This window comes from Marmota monax, unplaced genomic scaffold (assembly GCF_021218885.2).
Source record: "Marmota monax isolate L192 unplaced genomic scaffold, Marmota_monax_Labrador192_F-V1.1 WCK01_AAM20220418_F8-fsc00115, whole genome shotgun sequence".
In the NCBI taxonomy this organism is placed as follows: Eukaryota; Metazoa; Chordata; class Mammalia; order Rodentia; family Sciuridae; genus Marmota; species Marmota monax.
The window spans coordinates 4,083,367-4,106,585 of record NW_026694419.1 but is presented as its reverse complement, the minus strand read 5'-3'; the positions used below and the strand labels follow the sequence as shown (position 1 = coordinate 4,106,585).

General features: G+C 35.6%; 1 long non-coding RNA gene across 1 annotated transcript; it reads left to right on the top strand.

Annotated features, from left to right (window-relative positions):
* The first annotated feature begins 636 nt into the window (after positions 1-636).
* Positions 637-13,474, top strand: LOC131423173 (uncharacterized). Its single transcript, XR_009224251.1, has 2 exons — positions 637-1,237; positions 12,655-13,474. It is a non-coding gene; the product is annotated as an uncharacterized LOC131423173 (long non-coding RNA).
* The last annotated feature ends 9,745 nt before the right edge of the window (positions 13,475-23,219 follow it).

Sequence of the window (23,219 nt, the reverse complement as noted above, 5' to 3'; positions counted from 1 at the left end):
TTTATTCTTGAGGTATTTGCAAACTACGCAACATTTCAAGTAGAGAATATTGAGATCAGATCTTCCTTTTAGAACTATAACCCGGGTAGGGATACAGGGGAAATATTGAAATTGATTGGAGAGGGGAGTAAGAAGACAAGACTGGAGGTACATGCACTAGTTAGGCAGCTGCGTACTGATACAGGTGGGAAATAAAGAAGGTGATCTCATTATGGAGAGGTGCTCATTTAAAAAAAAACATTTTCAAAAGTAATGTAGAAAAGAATCATAATTTGGAAGAGAGTGAGGATGAAAGGGAAGCAAATAAAATGACTCACAGTTTCCTACTATATAAATCAAGGATGAGTTTGTCATAACTTCAAAATTTGGCCCTGGAGCTCTGATAAGAAAACCATTGGTTAAATAACTATTAAAAAAGATACAGAGAAAAAAAGTTAATCTATGCACTGTGTAATATTTAAACTATCAAATCTCTATGTTCTAATATGGCATATAAAGCATCATTAAACATAAGGGTCTGTACAGGGTAAGCCAAATTACCTATCTACATAAGGCAAGGACTTATCATTTGCGCACTTTGTCTAGCATAGAGAAAGTATCTCTGCAGAGAAGCCATCATCGAAGAGATGTGACAAAACAATGGCCTTTTAAACTCTCTGTTAGTATCTCTACCAGATATTTGGTTCAATTCTTTAGTAGGGAAGAGTAATGGGAAACCATTAGAAGAACTATATTTTGTAATGCTAGATATAGATCATGTTGTAACCTGTATTAGTGAACTTAGTTAATACTAAATTTATTTATTGTTTATAAAAGACTGCAAGGAGTTTGCTCATTCTAAGGATATATATTAGATTTGTTTTTTTTTAAGATTGATTGAAAAAAATTCAACTTATTTCCTTAACCCAACAAGTACAGTGGAATGTAGTTATAATAAAAATCTCCTTAGAAAAGGCCATATTTCTATGTTATTGGGAATCTGGTTAAATTTAACTTAACAACCAATTAAACTGCATTTATTTACCTAAGGCTTTGCAAACGCATAGCAGGAAACTATTTTCCAAGTTCAAGTTTCACTGTGGATTTCAAGGGAGTTTCCACAAAGCAATTTCCCACAAAAATCTCTCAGCCAAGTTCTATAATGTCAAGTGTAACAGACTCAATAATTGAATCTTTATCCAGCATGGAGATGAGATGGCTTCTGATCTAGTATTACACCAGCTAGAACATGTCACAGGTCAGTAAGAGCAGTTAAATTAGATGGAATGCATGCTGTGTGTGTAGTGTGTGTGTGTGTGTGTGTGTGCGCACGCTTATACGTGCACTAGCTTTATGATGCTGAAATACAACCTATAGTGTTCACCAAGTTATCATAAATAGCTACAAGCTGGAGTTAATGGGGAGTGATATTTCTATCTCAAATGTGTTATGGTATACTTTGTTGTAATGTAATGCAACAGGATATTTTCAAGTTCCTTTGATAGCAATCACTGGTTTATTAAACTTTCACTATGTAAAATAGAGAGGTTTTTAAGAAATAAGAGAAGAGCAATCATGGCAGAGCTGATGAAAATAACTAAACTTAAAAGTGGTGCTATGAACAGTTTGTCTTGCCACTGTGAGTTGAAAATGTCCTATTTCTTTTCACCTCTTTAACTGTGAAAGTAATAATGCTTAAAAGGACTTCATTATGAATTTATTAAATTAATACATTTGTATTAAAATACTAGGAATTGAATAGATGCAATGTTGTCAGTTTTTCATAGAAGAACCTAAAAGTCTCTTAAGACTGTCAAATTCTTTAGGGACTTTTTAAATATAATGTTTTAATTCATTCTCAAAAGTCTTACAACCAAGTTTTTGGTAGTTGAGGCTGGATTATTGACTTGGAGGAAAAGAAATACAGGCACCCTGGGGGAGCTCACAAATCTCTGACCTTTGCCTTGCTTATTCCATGGCTACCAGATTCTCCTTAAGTGTTTGGGACAGAACTCTTTATACTTTTAATGAATTCTTCTCTTAGGTCTCTCCTTCAATCAGTTCCTTTCTTCTTTTTTTTTCTGTATATGTTTCTTAAACTGGTTTAAACTTTATTTCTGTTTCTCAGGATAACAATACAAATCTTCATTAAAAGGGAGGCAGTTTACCCTATTAGTGATTATCAATTAAAAAATTCTCTTTGAATCCCATATACAAAAAATATGGAGAGTCCCTCTGATGGAAGGAGCTGGGTGTTTTCCCAGGGGCTCTCTTCCAGTTTCTGCTATGTTCCTTGCCATCACCACCACATGAGCACCCTGCCACCCAGGGGTTCTTTCTGGAACCCTGGGACTTTCTAAACCATAGCTTGAAAATCATGCTGGTGTCTCCTGGAGTTCACAATAGTGGGGCGTGTCTTTTTGTATTCCTCCCTCTGTAGCCAAAGAAATCCATGGATTTCATTAGAAAGTGAATGAATTTGAGAAAATAACTTTCTCTCTAGAGATAATCCTTAACAAAAGTATAGCCCCCAGACCTGGGTTATCTCCCAAGTAGTACAATGTGTGCTTAGCTGTGCAGATCCCTGGGTTCAATCCCCCCAGCACAGAAAAAGAAGGCAGAACAGGGACAATGAATTCCGAAGTAGATAAGAACATGCCTTGACATGAACTGTAGTTAGAAACCCAGGAGCACAATTTCTCCAAATTCCCTAAGAGACCAGGGATTTCAAATTTCTGACTGTTCATATTCATTCAAATTTTCAAGCGTTATTTTTCATTTTCAGTAACGTCGAGTGTGATAAATGAAGGAAAGTGGATTTGCATTATAAATAGTTGAGAGATGAACCGTTGTTTGAAAGCATGTGAAGGGAATTATTATTATCTGAACATCATATGCTAACAATTATTAGGATCTTTATCTTATTTTTTGTGGAGCAAGTTAATGTAAGTAAACTGAATGTGTGAGTATAATGTACTGAGACTTAGAACATGCAGGGGAAACATAAGAAAGACTAAAATGATCCCATTAATGAGGCCTAGTTTTCATTCCAAAATTTCAAACATTAGCATTAAATTAAAATCCTGTGCCTGAACGAAGTATGCATGTGGGGTTGCATATAAAGGGGTTTTTAGAGTCTGGATGTGGTACAGGTAAGGGTATATTAGTGAGACATAATCAGTGTTTTAGAAAAACCTCCTCATCCTTCAGGTGATCCTGATTTGCTATGGGCACTAATTTTCAAGAGCAATGTGCCACAGTGTTTTACCTTTAATTGGTTATTCTCTCTTGATTTAAAAAAAAAAATACTAGTCAGGAATCAGGAGGTCTGAACTTCTTTTAACAATCAAAGCCAACCTCATGGGCCTTAGATTTTTTTTTCTTTTTTTTTTTTTTACTCTATGAAACAGAGTCTAAGCTGTAGTATCTTGTAGTTCTGTCAATTTGGGAAAGTATATGCTGCAAGTCAATTTCTGCTCAGAGATGACACGTTTTATGACCCCAGGTGGCTCTCCTCACGTGGAACACACAGTAGCCCAGAGCTGATGAGTCAATATTTTAATCAATCCTATCTTATTTTCATTCAAATTAATTAGCATCATGGCTAGATTTTACTAAGCATACCAAATTTAATTTACAGACACATAAATCACTGACAGATTCCTCTGGCATTTCTATATGAGAGATACTAACCTTCTCAATGGCTTTCTTGAATATCATTTCCATTTTGAAAAATGAATTAGCCAAGAACCAGAACGAAACCTAAAAACAAACTGTTAAGTAGTGAGGAAGAGAATATTAATCCGTGCTTTTCCTAGACTAGGAAATATTTTCTTGCTTTTTTTTTTTTTTGCCTGTGAATCCTTTTTCATCTGAAGGCAAAAGTGAATAAACAAAGAGCTAAAGGGAAATTACAGGATACCAGACCATCTTACAACGGAGGTCTTCTCTTCAGTTTCTATCTTGCTTTAAATGGCATCCTTCCTTGATTAATTTATAGCAGATGCCAATTGCTTGTAATCCTATTTTTTGTTTGCTTTTAATTGACACATAATAATTGTGCTGATTGCTGGGGTTCACTGTGATATTTTGATAAATGTATACATGTGAAATAATCAAATCAGGATATTTAGCATATCTATCACCTCACACATTTATCATCTCTTTATGGTGAGAATAGTCCTTTCTTCTAGCTATCCTGAAATATTCAAAACAATATTGTTTTAATTCTCCCCAGAGATTTGTCACAATCCTGAGTTTTTAGATTAATCATTTTTTATATCTATATCTCCAGTAAAATAAGCTTCATGACTAAGCCTATGTTACTCTCTTCAATATCCTCAATATTTAGAATAGTTAACAAAGATGCAGTCATTTGTTAATGAATAAATGCTAACAGTCCTCTGCCTGCCTCAAGAGAGAAGTAGCGGAATGCAGTGATCAAGAGGAAGTTCACCAGAGACTTACCACTCTGTTTTGAATTCAAGTTGGATTAGGTACAATTTGTAGGACCTAATATAAAATTAAAATCTAAGGCATTTTGTTTAAAATTTATTAAGCGTTTTGTGATAGCAACCATTGAGTATTAAATCAAGTGAGGGCCCTTCCAAATGTGGGGTCTTTCAACATAACTGCACAGGTTGTTTGTTCAAGAGTACCTGTTAAGTAGCAGAGGCTTAATAAATTGTGTTGAATAAGAAAAAAGAAAAAAATTCTTATCACCTTGAGACCATCTGCATGTAAAGGACATGGCATACTGAAGCATAAGTGATTTAGGTGATTTAGCTTCTTTCAATTGTCAAAAGATATGAATGCAGATTGCATTACATGTCTTTAATTCAGAGTATCATAAAAACAGAAAAGGAATTAATTGAGAATAATTAAAGTCACAATTCTTTAACAAAGTTTTATTTATTTAAGACAATTAATTTTACTATGCAGACACACATAGTAACAAATTTTATAATGATATTAGATAACACGCAATAAGGTGATGTTAATTTCTAATTCCTTCCTTATAAAGAACTAGTGGATCTATTTTTGTCAGATGAGATTAAAGAAAATATTTGTTTGGTCTCATTTTGCCTTTTAAAAATTATTTTATCTTTTCCACATTCAGACCCATTTTTAGAGTAGCTATGTTCTCGAATAAAAGGTCTTTCTTATTTTAAATTACCAAGTACAGCAAAATTCCATGATGACAGCACATACATTTATGAAATCTAAAATTTTCTCATGTTTGTTTTAGACTTAAAAATGTACAGATTCAGTACATTCAACCCATCAACAATTTTGTTGAGCTTCTACTATGTGGCCGGTGATACTGTAGTTGCATAAGGTACAGCAGAACAATGAGCCAAAACCTTTGTTCCTAGCAGTTTCCATTCTAGTGGGAAGAGTGCCCAAATACCAATGCAGAACTGCTATATAATATGTCAGGGATAAGAAATGCCATGGAGAAATTTTTGCAAGGAACAGGAAGAGAAGGGCAAGGCAGGCTACTGTAGGTAAAGGTGGAGATAGAAGTCCTCTCTGATAAGGTGGCAAAGGAGCAAAGGTTAGAGGAGAGAACAATCCATGTGAGAGATGCTCCTGAAGGGTAGTCCAAGGCCTGGCGAGGGGGAAATGTGCTTAGATTGTTAAAGGGCCATGGAGGAAATCAGAGGAGGGATTTTACCCTGAGTCATTCAGGAAACAATGGAATGCTTTCAGCAGGGTAGGATACGATGAACTAATCTTTTAAAAGAAACAAGTCTCACCACTGAGTGGAGAACTGACACTAAGGAGCAAAGGTAGAAGGAAGAAGGTGAGCAAGATAACTACTATCATGGTCCAGGCCAGATGCAGTGGGAACTGTAGCCAGGATTGCGGTGTGATGTAAAATTAATGACTCAATTCTGCACATACTGCATCTTGATATTAGAATCATCAAAATTGGTCCATGAGGGTAACTTGCTATTGGATCCCTCTTTCACTTGCAAGAGTTCTGTTTCTATTCTTCACATTTGAATAAATCCTACTCCTTTCCAAAAGCAAACAAATAAATAAAGGCTGATTGGTTGGATGTAAGGAGGAACTGTGTGAAATGTAAAGAGGAACTAGGGATCTTTCCAAGGATTGTCATCTAAGCATCTGGATGAATGAAATTTGTCATTAATAATAAATAATTCTAGGTAAATCCATGAAAGGAGTGGTTTTTATATTTTTAAATATTTGGTGTGTGTGCATGGTTCCTTAGAAAACGAAGTGCTCACTTTAAAAATGTTAATTTTAAAATGCTGAATTTCAAAAGAGTTTAAAAGTTGAAGTTTTCAAAAGATTTTAAAAAGTTGGAGGCTCCCTGTATGATCCAGAGGAAATTCCTGCCCTTTATTTATTGCTTAGCATTCCCTCCTGTCTTTTTATATTATTACTGCACAATGATGCATCAAAAAACAATGTTTATTTTGCATATTTTTAAACTTTATATAAGGACATCATACTAGATAGATAGTATTGCATTGTTTTCTCCCTTAACATTATATGATATAAAATTTATCCAGGTTATATATGTATTTATTTAATTAATTTCAGCGACCAGATGGCATACCATTGAATGACTAATGTTAATACCTTCTCCTTATGATATTTAAGCAGTATTTTTTTTTCTATCATAAAAACTGCTGCAAGGGGCTGGGGATGTGGCACAAGCAGTAGCGTGCTCGCCTGGTATGCCCATGGCACTGGGTTCGATCCTCAGTACCACATACAAATAAAGATGTTGTGTCCGCCAAAAACTAAAAAATAAATATTTAAAAATTCTCTCTCTTTCTCTCTCTCTCTCTCAAAAAAAAACCTGCTGCAATTATTATTGCATATATATTCTTGTATACATGTGCTAGAGTTTCTTTAGGATAAATTACAAGATTGAAGGATCGTCATCTTCAGCTAGATCTAATCAAATTGCCCTCACATGTGCTGTATCAATTCATTCTACCATTAGCCTCCATGGTGATTATCCATACCTTTATCCAGGTGATTTTAATATTATCAGATATTATTTTCTCTTGCCATTTTGATGAATGGAAAAATGCTACTCATTATGTTACCTTCAATTTCTTTGATTTACAATGGTTGTGTATTTTTCATATTCATTTACATATAAATTCCATGAGTATGTAATTTTTACAAATTCTCTGTTCCTATTATTTTGCTGAATTTATATATTAGATCACTTAGAGTTTATTATCAGTCTTTGAGAACTTCGGCTGTCTTGCAATTTCTATCTCTCTCTTTCTCTATTACACACACATGCACACATTTTTTTTTTAGATGCTAATTCTTGATTGGGTCGGTTTTTCACAAATAATATCCCAGAGTCTATTATCTCTTTTATTTATTTTGTATATCTTTGTTGTGAAGATCTGCAGTTAACTTAAACACTTATGAAAATGATTTAAATTGTATAATGTATAGTGATTTTATACAATAAGAATTCCAGCCCAACATGGTGGCACATACCTGTAATCACAGTGGCTCAGGAGGCTAGGGCAGGAGGATTGTGAGTTCACATGTAGCCTCAGCAACTTAGGGAGGCCCTAAGCAACTCAGTAAGACCACGTCTCTAACACAATATTTTATAAAAGGCTGGGGATGTGGTTCAGTGGTTAAGTGTCCCTAGGTTCAATCCCTAGTAGAAAAAAAAAAAAAGAATTACAGAGTACTTGTGTTAAACATTTTGTCAATTCAGTGGCTTCAGTAATCATTACAGATGCAGGGTTTTTCCATCTTTCTGATGAACCATGTTTCACATTTCTCTTCTGTCTTTTGACTTATTGCTCTCTTTGTCACTGGGTGGCTACCACACAGGCATTCACATAGAAACATGGAAAAAACTAGTAGAAAAGTTACTGGCATGATCTTTAGGAGCAAACAAATCTGAGGAAGAACATCACATTTCCACTCTATCTCGATGGTTACCCTGAAATCAATGACAAACAAGGCTCCATATGGTAAAAATCAGTGATTGTCTTAGGCTTTTTGGAATTGACCCCTGCACTGGGTGGGAATGGTGTTCTTTTACTGGGAAATAGGAATCTGCTCACCATCAGACTTCTGTTAGCAAAAAAGAATAGATCTCTACTTTGCAAACAAAGCAAATAGATCCTAAGGTCTATTAATAGTTTGTGAATATTGTAAACATAATACCCAGTCAACTGCATTTTCTATGCATTTATTACTGATTTATATTGAATTAATGATTGTTGATATTTTTATAAGCAACTGTTGAATTTTCTTATGAGCTCAAATAACAGATTAATGTAAAACTTTTATGAATTTTTTTTTAATTTAAGGGTGATTTTGTATTTTTATTGTCATTTTTTATTCTCCTTACTTTCCTTGTCTTGGCTAGAGGTTTTGATATAGTGTTGAATATTATTAACAACAGTGACAACATCTTTGTCTTGTTTCTTAACATCATGGAAATTAATTTTTTCTGAAAAGATTCACATACCAGAACTAATATTAATGTGTGGACATTTCTAAGAACATATATCAGCTATGAATATTACATAAAAGTTATAACAGTTGTACATAAAATAAATGGAATATTTTGTAAAGCCTTAAGTTTTTCACTTTAAAAAGTTTTCAAGCAATGGATTTCCAAGTTCTTTTTTTTTTTAATTTATTTTTTTACATACATGACAATAGTTGAATGTGTTACACTCATTATTACCCATTTACAGCAAAATTGTTCAAAACTCTGTATATAAAGTTTGTTCATGCCAAATTATGCTATTATACTTGTACTTTTTTGCATTACAATTATTAATACACATATATACCTCAACTTTTCATATCTCTTTTTGTATATAAGGTATGCTGACACAAGCTTCAAATCTTCTTACATATATTTTGTATAATGATGACCATCACATTCCTCCATCCTTGCTATTCCCCTTCCCCCTCCCTTTCCCTCCCACCCCTCTTCCCTATCTAGAAATAATCATCCTCCCATGCTTTCCCTCCCTATCCCACTTTGAGTCTCCCCACTCCCCTTATATCAGAGAAAATATTCGGCATTTGTTTTTTGGGGATTGGCTAACTTCACTCAGCATAATCTTTTCTAACACCATACATTCCAAGTTCTTAATAAGTATATTTGTAAGAATAATTCAAGATTATTTCAAAGATATAATCTCAGCCCTGGGTTGTACTCAGAGAATTTGATATTTATTCTAGTCCCAATACTAATAAACAGGGATGTATTTGTTGACAGTTTTATTCATTCATTTTCTTCACTCAACAAACATTTTTTTTAAAAATCAGCAATTCTGTGCTGATTAGGAATATATACATACATACACACATATTCTTTGTGGGAAGATAAATGTATTTTAGTTAGTTACAGAATTGCAAAGTAAATGCTATAAGTAGCTAAATACTAAGTGCCAGGGAAAGTAAATGGAAAAATACACCCACAAGAAAAATTTAAGGACACAGAGAATGTGAATCAGTGGGTAGATCCATTATAGAAAGAGTACACATACAATTAATATCAGCTGCAGAGTCAAGAGTTGCAAGCTTCAGCAGAGGGGGAATGGCATTCCTGTTCTTCAGCAAAAGCTCGAAGTTTCTTAGTTCCATCCAATTCCTGAGGAAAACAAAAGCCTTTGTGTGTCTTATTCTAATAACTATTTTTCTTCCTCTGCTTGTTCTGTGTTTTCTTTCCTAGAACAAGATTTCTAAATTGGATGATGTTTTTGAGACAATGTCTGAGAATATAGCAGAAAGAAAAAATAGGATGGGAGAGTGGATGGGAAGAGATATTGTACTGCTTTTCTCCTTTTTCTGTGTGGATTGTTTTTTTTTAGCCTGGAGACCCAATACTTCTGTAATAATAGATTCTGTCTTAGTAGGTAATTAATGCTGTTCCATTCTAAGTCACTGCATTCAAATCCGTGTACAAATGTTTTATTCTGGAAACCCACAATCAACCATGAATTCTGCGGCAGCAGAGTACAGCCTTGAGTATCCCATATTTTCTATTCATAGTGTGCCCCATTCACAAAAGAGGAGGAAAGGTTCAGACATGACCCTGCACTTAAAATTAAAACCCAGCTAGGGTTACTTTCTGAAGATTTCTCTTCTTGTGACTCCAGGTCCATCTGGACAGAAAGATAAAGCTTTGCATAGATCATGTAAATGACATACAAGGATTTCATTCCCGAATTGTCTAAAAAGCTTTTAAGGAGTTGTAAATGCTCAGTGTTATCCAAAGTTTGTCATTACCCTGTGACTCCTTAGAGAGTTAAATTACAATCTGAGAACCTGAAGAAGCCAGTGTTAAATTAGCACCTTTGTTTGTTTTACTTCTGTGCTGTCAAAAAGAAGATTAATGTGCAGTTTTTCTGCACTCCATATAGCTTTTCTTACAGGAATGTCGCATCTAAATCAAAATTCCATTTAGAGGCAGTGACACTCGCTAGTGTGGGTCGTGATCTTTTTACCTTTCCTCAGGTTTCCCCCCTTAATTTTTTTTTTTGCTAGTAAGCAAACATTTACTTCTGTTTAACCCTTCTTCTACACCTTTGATGCCAAATACTATAATCTGAATCTCACTGAATAAGGTGGGAAAAGGAAAAAAAAAATAGTTCCACAAAGGTGGAAGCTGAGAGAAAACACATGTAGGGTCATTTTACAAATGGAATCACTAAAAAGCAGTGCTTCTTGCTGGGTAATAGCACAAAACCTTTAAATCACAGAAATTAGAGACAGGAGACTTGCCAGGTCACCTGCTCCACCTCCTGCAGTAGCTTTATGTATTTCATGTGAAATGACATGAGTAGTGAAGCATTTACAGCAACCCTGGGGAGATTTGACTTCTCAGTAATACATCTCCCTGTTGAGAAAACGTCCCAGGGTTCAGTCCAGCTTTTCTTTTGCCGAATTTTACGTGGTTGGGCTTTGCTATATGCTTTAAAATGCAATCACCCTTTCGTTTGCTCCCCCATCTTTAAAACCTACAATCTTGTAATCCTACAACATTATTTTTGTCTTCCTATGTGATTATTTGAGCCAAACTATGCAAATTTGCATCTTAAAATACTATGTCATAAATTAGTCCCCTTTGCTAATGCTTTTCTAAAAGCTTATTCACTGCATCCCTGTTCCTTCTGACCAGAAGCTGTGTTTCTTGTCATTTCACTCTGTGTGCATGCATGAGCTCAGTTCTTACAGAGATTGAAAGTGGTCCTCAAGCCAGTGACAGGACATCACAAGTCCATTAAGATTCAGATAACTCCTACAGCCATGATTTTCCCCCTAAAGCCATGAGTTACCAAGACATCATAAAATTTAGTATCCCACAAATCTAAATGTTTCCTGGTGTGTCTGGCAGTCCATGTGTATATCTGAAGAAACACAGACATTTAATAATTCTTGCTCTGGGCAAAGTCCTAGCAAAGTTGTAACTGTTTCTTTTTTGAATGTTATTCTGTCCACATGCATCTCAAAATGACAAGCATTCTACTACTTCCCAGAGGATAAAATTCCACATTTTGCAGTTACAAAACCCTCACTACTTTTGAAGTTACAAAAAACCTCATCATAAATCAGAAATGCAGAGGAAATCGCCACTCAGGTTTCTGGGCTGAGCAAAAGCCAGTTGAATCTTAAAGATAGAATTCCAAGATACTCTACCTCAGAAGGTAGAGGGCTTTTGTTACCATTCCTCCTAACCTACCACCAGCAGGACCAACACAACCTCCCTGGCCTCGAATATATTGCTCTCTGCTTACCATCTTGACCCAGCTGGGGCAGGCAGTCTTTCCCATGATACTCCAAGGATAAGGCTACAACATTTAGTCAGCACTGTTGCAAAGGCATTTGGGCAACCACAGGGACATGCATAGAGAGAATCTGGCATGCATGGAATTATAGTTCAGATGATTGGAATTCTATGTCTATCCCATTTTAGTTTTTGGCCTATTTCCACTCACAGATTTTTTTTCTCCACCCAGAAGCTCAAGGTCTAACATCTTAAGTCTCAAACTTAAGACTCATTTTAACCTAAGAAGAATAATGCTGAAAGTGATGAGTTATGTATCCTACACCTAAAGACTTTGCTGAAAGCAGGAGCTAGGATTGTCCAGGCTATGCCAGTTAAACAATAGTAAACTTTTATAATTTTTTTTTCTCTCAGAAGGAATCAGAATACTTTTGGGCCAAAAATTCCCCTTGAAAAACACAGAACCCCATAATCCCAATAAACTTGTCTTAGCTTGAACTATCATAGGATAAGGGAGAATGAGAAAGGAATGTCAGAGAAGCAATGGCTGGTAGGAGAGATAGAGAAGGAGAGAGAATTATATGTACAGTGCTTACCATGCAAGAAAGTACTTTATGCACATTATCTCATTTACTCATTTCCTAAATGATTTCCAGGTAGGTAAATGGAAAACAGGTCTGGCTGACTCCCCCCCCCATCTCATATGCTTCCATCCACCCACACTGCTCTATTTTTCAAAGACATGAGGATTAATGAGACAATAATGTTGGTAAAGTGTTCTAATTTCCTTTGAGAAAAAGAGCTATAAAATTTTATTGTTATTGTTACTCTTATTATTGAAACTCAATGAATGCTTTAGTAGTGTCATTGATGTAACTAATATTACTCTCATTTATTTCATTTAGGGAAATAAAGTCTAAAAATAAGAACAAGCAGATGTATTGGGTTTTGGATTCAGCTGATTAACCAGTGCAGCTTTGCAGATGGGAACCTTCAGAACTGATTCTACAACCAAGGTCACAGATCATCTTGGGGATAGAAATGCAGACTAGGATCCAGTAGATATTCCTTCTATTGCTTGACTCACCTAAGGAGAGAAAAGGGTAAATTAAGATGAAAAGTCAGAAATACTCCGTGTTCTCAGTCTGCAGTTGTTAAAGAGACAATGTAATAAAAATTCTTCCACTTGTTTATGGAAATAATGGACTCAAGTCAGATAATTTGCTTCTCTAGGAGGGCAGACATATCCTCCCTTTCTATGAAAGGGAGTTAATTGTTTTACTAATAAAAATCAAAATTATGTAAAGGACAGGAAGGCATTGCAGAAGGACATGGCGTCATGCACATGTGCAGGTACAAACAAGAAGCCTGACATAAGCAGTTACAGTTTTGTCATTTTAAAAAGTCTAATAGACAATAATTCAGTTTTTTTCCCCCGGTAGCTACATTTATACTCAAATAATCACCAGCTTGGACTGTAATTGAAGATTGGAAGAATGAGAATTCAACCTCAATTTTTATGCGGCAATTATATGTTTAGCTTTCATTTACCTAAGCTTGAATTTTATTGTGTTCAGATTTTTTTTCCCATATGTACTACCCCTTTACCCATTAATGGAATTCTGCACTTTCTTCAGTCTGGCTCTCTGATTGTAACAGAAAAGAATGTCCATATGACTCATCCTCTTCAATTTTGGAGAATAAACTGAGGCCCGGAGTAAACAACTACCCTAGTTTCACAGTTATTTAGCAATGCTGGGAAATTTTATATGAGTCCAATTCCACTACAATATCCTTTTATTTCATCAACTCCTGATTTGTATAGATGAATCTTTTTGCTAATCTGTTTTACCTAGAATTCTCTAACCTTTCCACTGAAAATCAATGCAAAAAGAGGACAAGAAATTCCTTGCTTGACTGTCACTCAGGATGAGAAAATGATAGTGCCTAAGAGCTACTGGAGTATCTTTTCTGTGCCCTTGGAAATGGTACTAATATGTAAAAGCAGAACAAACATCAATGTGTATTACATTGAAGTGCATATATGTCTAGGATAAAATTCTCATTGGTTGATGCAAAATCTGATACAGCAAATTATTTTGCCATTGTAATCTGGAAAGCTGTGTTCTGCTACTAACCTTCAAATCCCTTCTTTTCCTTGCCCTATCTTGATTTGCAGCTAAAACTGTCCAGCACTGAGAGTTGGAGTCAAGGGAGGGGAAATACAGGAAGTGGACAGGAGGAAGGGAAAATAGACATTAGCAAATGACGTTAAGCTAGAAATAAATTGCACTTTCTTGCACTCATATTACTTACATTTTATTTTTTGATGATCTTACTTCTTAAGTGGAAAAAGAAACAACAATATTCTCATTATCATCTCCTTTTAACACTCTCAGCCAACTTCCTGGGAATGTTGGTATCTTTAATCAAAAGTACTTCTGTAATTGAAAAGAAAAGGAAGAAAATCTTTTTGTTTTATAATTTAGAGTCATATTTAATTTAGATGGGGGAGCATTTACTTTGCCAAATTAAAATTTGATACAATATCCGATATTTAGTTTAAGTTAAGAATACTGTTAAGAGGATTAATTCCTTTGGTTATGGGTTTAATTATGTTTTTCTAAGTACTTACAACTGGTCACTCTTTGTGGGAAGGAGAGACAGTCCCTGCAATAAAAGTGTTTACTATGGTATAATAGAAGAGGCCTACAATGACACTTATCATGTTGCACTATTTTTATTATTATTTATTATAAAAATAGTGCAACATGATAAGTGTCATTAAGAGATAGGAACCAACCCTGTGGAATCTTGGAAGGGAGCATGACAAACTTCCTGCGAGAAGCAGCAAAGTCTTACCACTGTGTTAGCACATGAGTTGCCTCTTAAAGGATAACTAAGTCTGCCCCAAAATCATAGGTGGAAAAAAGCTTCCAAGCTTGTATAAAGACTTGCAGGCAAGGGGAAATTGCCACATGTGCTGAGCAATTCGAAGTTCAGTATGGCAGAAGCATTGAGGAAAGTGGAAAAACATGATATAGAATGATACCAGAGTCTAAAATATCTTGCCTATCATTCTGTGAAGCTTGGATTTTATTCTATGCCCATCAGGTAATCAGCAGAGGTTTTCAATCTGGAAAGTAATATGTTTTATTTATTTATTTTTTCTTTTTAAGAAATGAAACCTAGAGATACTATCTATAAGGGTCTTGTCAGAAAACAGTTAAGAAATACTTTCAATAGCCCAAGTGAGATTTTGTCTTAGTTCAGATTGCTGTACTGATACATCCTAGGCTAGGTGTCTCATTAAAAAAAAAAAAAAAAAAAAAAAAAAACAGAAATGCATTTCTCATAGTCCTGGAGGCTGGGAGTCTGAGATCAGTGTGCAACATGGTAGGATTCTAGTGAGGGTCCTCTTCAGGTCTCAAATGGTCTTCTCCTTGTCTCCTCACATGTTGGAGAGAAGAAAAGCTAGCTCTCTGGTGTCTACTCACCAATGCCATCCCTGAGGGCTCTACCCTCATGATCTTTATCTCCTAAAAGCCCCACCTCTTAACACCATCACTTTGGCATTAGGGTTTCAACACATGAATTTGGGGAGCACACAAACATTCAGTTTATTGTGATGTACTGAGCACTCTCAATGACAGTGGTGATAGGACAGAGGTCTTCAAAATAGACTAAATGGATGACTGGGGAGGGAGTTGACAGTGTATTTGAGGTCCTCGTAGTAGTAAGTGATTAAATTAAGAACACAGGGTACAGGTGAGATTTTCATTCATTCAAAACCCCTTCCATTAAGTGTCTTTCATATATCAAAAGCTGTGTAGGAGCCTGGAATAAGATGAATAAGAAATAATTCCTACAATTAAGTTGAAGCTATACAATAATAAAATTTAATGTGCCAGTGAACAAATGAAATGGGTGGTTTATAACAAAGGAAGTTATAGTTTGTTAAGCCAAATAATCAAACAAGAGTTTGGAAAATAGTATGGAGGAGGGAGTGGACACAGTAGATCATTGAAACTCCAATTCTTACAATGCATCCAAAGGAATAAAATGGCCCAGGGAACTGGGGCGATCATTCACAGTGCCTTTTACCTGCATTCCAACTCCATTCTGTCATAATTTAACAATAAAACCCATATTTTACTTTTATTCACTCACCCATGTATTCATTCATCTTTTCAATAAATGTTATAAGCTCATGCTAAGTACTATGCATACAAGATGCATGCATGTGCAAATATGTTAGTGTGTGTCTGGGGGAATGGCAGAGAATGGAAGAGGACATAGGTGAGAGGATGAAGACTGACATGGGAAGTTGGAGAATGCAAAAAAGAATTGCCCATTCCCTAAGCTATGTGTAGTACAATGGGGCTAGTGTGTGTGTGTGTGTGTGTGTGTGTGTGTGTGTTGGGGGGTATCCACAGGAGTATCATTGGCAGAAAATGGGAAAACTCCAGTCATATCTTAGGATAGAGGAGTAGTTTTGTATTAGATTTTATTTATAAAAATTTAAATACTGTATATTGACATTAAACTGTAAGATTAGTGCCAGCAAGAGTAATAATATCCTATATTTCCTCTCTGAAAATATGCCTCAACTTCACATTTATGAATATGGGGCACACATCCCACAAAGAAATAATTTTATTAGTATGTTAGCATTTTTAAGCTAACATCTTAATCTTTTATATCTTTTCATTTATTTTTTATTGATAAGAGTTGTCTACCGTGCATGGAGATGGCATTGATGAATATGACTTCCTGTGCAAAGGTGTGGGTAGAGATCATTTGAGGAATAACAGATTTCTGCTGGGATCTTCTTCACCCAGCTCATATGGTACCTTCTAAGCCAATTTACTGCCATACACTGAAGAAATGGTCTAGACTGCAATGAAAATAGCTCTTTGAACTCTGTATGGCAGTCATTTTTTCAGAAAGAAGAATTGAAAAAATAAAGAAAAAAATGTCACAGGAAATTGCAATGAATGGAAATCAGGGAAAGGCTAAAAAAGAAGGGAGAGAAGGCAGGAAGGGCTGGCAATACCGAATGAGAACCTCTATTGTAATTGGCTTAGGTGTGGTGCGACATATTTGAATGATTGGAGATTTATTTCTTTTTTCTCTGGTTTTCCTACTGTGAAACACTGTATAAGAAATGTTAATCTGTTGCATAGCAAAACTTAAGATACCAAACATCATGTATTGTTTTATTTTCCTGTGACATCCCTTGTTCCATAAAGACAGAAAACATCGGTGCTCGTTACTTGATTTTGGACCATCAGTGCAAAACAGCAGTAAATCAATACAGAAGGTCCAGCTTCTAATGTAAAATCTGTTTTTGTGTGGTTGCAAAATGAGAAGTTTCCCTGAGAAACATAGGGAAGAAAAGCTGACATGCTGTTTAATGGGGGTCATCTCAGAAGCTGCCAGTCTCAGGCCCTTGCCCTCTTTGGAGATGGGAAGGGTGCTGTCTCAAGGTGCACCCAGACTTCATAACTTCTCACAGAGTTTGACTTGTGTCACTGTGATTTGGAGCACACAGAAACAGGTAGTTGACTTCTAGCAAAACTGGTTTGTTGGGAGCCAGGCTCCACTGCATCAATTCAGAATGATGGAGGATGAGGATGTCCTAAGATGATCTCACATCTAGAGGGCTTTCTGCCACAAAAGAACTACTTCAGAATGAGCCTGGGAATAAATTTCTAGACACAGATGTTGAAGGCAATGGAGCTAATGCAAGTTTCCAGCCAGATGGAAGGAGCCATTTTCAGCTCCAAAAAAAATATAATCAGAGGTCCCTATTGAGATGGGTATTTCTAAGGAATCCATAAAAGTATCTTAGGAGAGAAAGAGTCAGAAGATCAGATTTAAATCTGGTAGTCTTAACACTTTACTGCCCAAACATCCCTGTGCTACCCCAGTGACTCATTCTGAAAGGGCCAGAAAGGAGAGCAAGTAGGATTGAAACAGCAAGTCAGTACCTTCCACCTGAGGAGTGAAGGTGCTTCTAATTGGCCGCAAGTTGACAGTTACTATTGGATTTTCGATGATCATGTTAATAATTTTGTATTTCTCAGTAGCTAGTATTAACAGGAGAGGTAAGAAAAAGTAAAATTGTCTTCTGTTAGTATCCTTGGCAAGTCCACGTATAAGACAATAATTCAGGATTCTCTTACTATATCTGTAAGTACATTATTTTACAACTAAAAGAGTGTTACAATGCAAAGTTCTCTCAAATTCTCTCTCTATATATATATGAAAAAAGAGATAAGAGTTTTAATGTTAGATGTCTTAATATGCTTATCTGTGACAATATTCTCATATGTAAAAACATAATCATTCTGTTTTACTGAGTTGCTTTAATTTTTAAATTTAGGTTATGTTTTCTCATTAATGTACTCAAATATGTTTGTGAGTTTTATTTTTTATAAGGTATTATTAATTAAAATCATCCTCTAGTCCCTCTATGTGTTCTCTTTATCCATGAATCTACTATACTGGTGTTTTGTAAAATTGGACCACATTTCTTCTTTATACTCTGTTTCTATGTGTATCATTTTTTATTTATTTGAGCTCCTAATTATCAAATATGATGGGAACTTAGGCTTTACCTGGGCATTTTCAAAATGATGAAAATGGTGTGTGTGTGTGTGTGTGTGTGTGTGTGAGTATGTTTATTAAAACATATTAATCTCTAAATTACTGGCATCCACCTCTCCATCTCCATCCATCTCTTCCCTCACCCCACCCCCATGGACTCAACCCTTTTGGTATTCAGCATCATCTCCAAAAGGATAATGAGTCACTAGGACAGTTGTGCTTTCCTCAGGTTTTTTTTTCCTTACTAGTAATTTTTACCAGATTCTTCAAAGAAGCTGATATAATCTGTCTTCCTCTCACCTCATCAGTTCTTTGTATCTCATCTAAGTTATTACTGTAAATCCTAATGCACATTCTCATCTCCAGGCTTTCACACTCCAATCTATGCTGCTGTCTGTGAAATTTCTAAAATGCACATCTGGTCATGTCATTTCCAGGTTTAAAATCCTCATATTATTCCATATGATCTACAGGGGATGATTTTCAACTTCCAATTTAGTTTGACATTTGAGGCTGTTTATAATGTGAACATAATTTGCCTTACTAATGGCATCTCTTATTCTCCATGTTCTGTACAGAGTGTTTTTCCCCCCATAGCAAATCAAGTAGATTCACATCTCTCAGCTTGTCCTTCTACAGGGTAACCTTTGGCTTTCTTCTCTAGTTATCAAATTTCTTCCTTCACATTCTGCTCAAATATCAACTATCGAATACCTCTCTGTGCAGCTTTCTATACTATTCTAACCAAAATTAATAACCCATGTTGTGCTTTCATACTCCCTCATTTCTCATTTTTCTTTAGTTCATAAACTGAACGAGGACTGAAGTCTTCTTGTCTTATTAACCCCTTATGGGTGAAGTGAATACTCTGGATTAGTCATTAAAATGTATTATTTAATAGTTATTAAAATTCACCTTGCACCAGACATGGAGGGCTTTATATATATTTATTTTGTTTAATACCAACAACACTACACTGTGATTTCTTTGAAGGAAGAAATTGCTCAGTGTGGATACCCAGTTTCTAAACCATGTCTGGTCCCAGCAGATGCTCAAGAACTCTGTTTTGACTGATGGAACGAATTAATGAATGAATAGCTCTATGAGGGACGAGGGACGGACTATCACAATTCACATGAGAGATACTGAATTAGTGAAGTGATTTGTATGATTATTACATATCATATGTGGTAATTAAAATCATGTCAGCTAATACCATAGCCAATGCTTTTTAAATAAGAATGCAACACTGTTCTCTCCAATTGGGCTGAGAAACAACTGTTACTTTAGAAGGAGCCTTTGGGAAAGTGGCAACAAAGAATTCAGTTTGTGTGCAAAGCAAAATAAACAAACACCAACAACCATAGTAGTCAACACCACCACCAATAGCTCTTTAGTTTGCAATAAGATTTAAGTGCAGAAAGGATTGTTAAGGAATTTAATTAATACTTGAAGAAACTAAAAATTAGAAGAGTGAGTGGGATTTCAGACACCCCCACCAACCATAACCCAGAATATGTGATCAGGGTTTGCCTGAGCTTCTTGATGGAAACAGTTGTAGTTATTCCCATTACAATGAAAATTATTTAATTGTATTTTACACATATGCAATAAATACATAAAAGACATATTTAATTATGTTTTCACACTTTGACTCTATTATATCCTTTACATACTAATGGTTTGAAGTGGACTTGTAGAAACATTGCTTAAAAATATCACCCTAAAAGAATAGAACCCATCTTACATTATGAAAGGTATTTAAAGTTTCCAGATCTGATTGTTGAAAAAAAATGACTTATTTTAATTTTGTTAAATGTTGTAGAAGTTCTAGTTGATCATTGCTCTCAGGGAAAATCTGCGGTAATTAGGAGATAATCAACTTGTTCCATTGTGAAATTGCTGAAAGATTTTGAGAGGGGCCAGTTATGTGATTCTTCTTTAAACTCACCTATACTCTCAATGGAGTAGTATGGTGATTAATAAAATCCATCCAGGTCCAGGCTGTATCAGTTCAAATCATGGCTCACCTGCTCAGTAGCTACAGTGTCCTGAGAAAGCGCCTGAACCTCCCTGGGCCTCGGTTTACTCATTCATATAGACATAAGAGTAAAAGCTCATAGGGCTGTTGTGTGGATTCGATAAATAAGAATGCAAAGGATTTAGGATTGTGCCTGTCATCTGAAATAAGTTAATAAGGTTAATTATTATTATTTGTGAAGGGTGAAATTCAAGGCAGAAATAGAATAAAATGCAGTTGTAAATCTCAATGCCTGCTTTTTTCTATTCAGATTTGTGTAAATATTAATAAGCATAATAATTCTATGAGCAAGGTACCATGGAAGGCAGAGGGCATGCAAAAACAAATAAGAAATGGGCCTTGTTCTCAAATAACAAGCCGAACAGATGCAACAACCTGTGATAACATGAGCACTTAAAGCAGGTGGGTTTGGAATTGTTTATAAAATTCCCCATGAAATTCTAACCACTGACATGAAAATAGCATTCTCTTAATTTTGATAGCATTGAAATCTCTTTCCTTTTCTGTTCACAGCAGGCAGTGCAATGGAAAGAACAAGCACTTATACTGGCTATTGGCATTGTTCCCCATTTAATTTACATTTCCAGAAAGAGGGGGCCCTTACCAGCTGTCTGAATAATTCTGAAAGTACTTATGAAATAATCCTAAACTGAAATCAGAATTTCCATCAATTCATAGCAAAAGATTGTTCCTGAAAACTTCCAGCAAACCAGATTGGTAAGCAGATCACATATTCTACTCCATGGCATTAAACTTGCCTTTGAAACTCTGAAACATTGATATGCACCCTGCACTCTCATTTGAAAATCCTGTGATTTAATGCTTTACGTTTCTGACAAGATATCAACCTGATGAAAACCACTCCAGTGACCTCAGTAGTGTTCAATCAGACTGGGCTTCTTGATAGTGACTTTTGGAGTCCCTCAAAAGAGTGGTTTTCTCCTACTTGACAGCACAGCGATAGAATTGGGTGCTTCATATCGAAGCCAGGGGGTTTTAGTTGTGTAGTGTGCTCTGTAGTGGGGCAGCCTGAGAACCTGTAGTTTGAACATGAATGAGGAACTTGGAACTGTAGTATTGCCTGTGACATTTCAAAAATGATAGATTACACCAACTACATTTCTCTCATCATATTTAAGATAGTGTATGCCTTTCTTTGTGGAGGGGGAACTAAATGTTTTTTTTCCGATCCTCCTCCATCACTGAAATTTTAATTATTTCAGCCTTCTATGATGTTGTGTTTTTATACAGTATAATAACTGTGCATTTTTTGTGAGTGTGTAACCTGATTTCTTTGCAGAGTAGGGATGCAGGAAATATTAAAGGAAAATGTGTGTAAGGACATTCTATATCCTCCTTCAAAATTAATATAATTATCTATAAATTTTTCATAAAAATCCATTCAGCAGAGCAGGGAGAAGTCTCACATATCATATTTAGCTACTGCTGAGGATATGTGAAAAGCTTTTTCTTAGACACACTGTCATTTCTATGAATGCCAGGCTTCCATACATGACATGCTTGAAAAACTCACTTCAATTTGGATAGTAGCTAAGAGCTTGTCACGTGCTAAGTCACTGGAACTATTTCCTACTCAGTCTTGTGGTAAAGAAAACAGCAAGCTATCTCCAAGATTTCTTTTATTTTCCTCCTCACCTCCCATTAGCAAAACACCATTTTCTGTCACACACACAAAAAGGTTTTTTTTTTGAGTATTGTGTTCTGTCATGAAACTTTATTGTGTATCATTCTATTCCTATTATTAGAGGCTTCTTCTGACTTGTTCCTTAGTAGCAGCTTCTTATTACAGCATGACTATGTATAGCTTATTTTTTTTGAGAAAGCATGAAATTACTGCATTAATATTTATTTTTAGAGACAAACAAGATACCAAGGAGAGGCTGAGCCAGCATTATAGGTAGATAATGTGCAGAAGCTCTGTGCCTGCCATTAAGCTCTGTGTAAGTTTGATGTTTCTTTATGATGGCCTCAGGGAAATGCTGGCCTGAAGAGAAGGTGAGCATTTTTTCTACCAGGAGATGTTAAATAAATAAAGGGCCAGTATTGATCCTGGGTTAGTGTTGCTGACAGTTGTAAATTGTTTTGCCCTCAATTAACCATGGTCAGTGGGGAAACAACTATTTCTGAGTCACAGGGAATTATATACGATTATGTTTGATTTCCCACGAAACAATAGACAGCTTGTGTTTTAGGAATATCTCCTTGATATTAGGTCTCCAACTGTGTTTCAAATTCCTTCAATATCTTTAGTGACTACCCTGAAAACTTCTATTGACTCATTTGCACATAATCAAGTCCTGGCTCTTAGAGAAAGGAGAAATAGCATAGATGGGCAGACATTGGTGACAGATGACATTCATAGACCTTATAAGCAGTTGCAGAAGGGGATTTTGAAGATGGATCTTCAGTTGCTTGGGCAATAGATATTCTAACCTAGTGGCTTAAATCTGGAAGGATTGATGTCACCAATCAGGGACAGGGAAGATACTTTCCCAGGGACACTGTAGGTGTCTGACAACTAACTTCTTGAGGTGTTATATCTGGTTACATGGGGACAGTGATGTCAGTGGTATTCTCACGAGGCTATTCTGAGGCCTGATTTTAGTGGTCCCCTGATCTTTAAGTTTCCTTTAGTTCCTAACACATATCAAATAGGAAACTTCACCCAATCACATGCATTCTGGAAGCCAGCCAATAATATGCCTATAACACATTCATTTTATGTTAAAGGAATATTGCAAAAGGTCAAACAGATCTACTCAAACAATTCATGGTGGTTCTTTTCTTTCTTTCTTT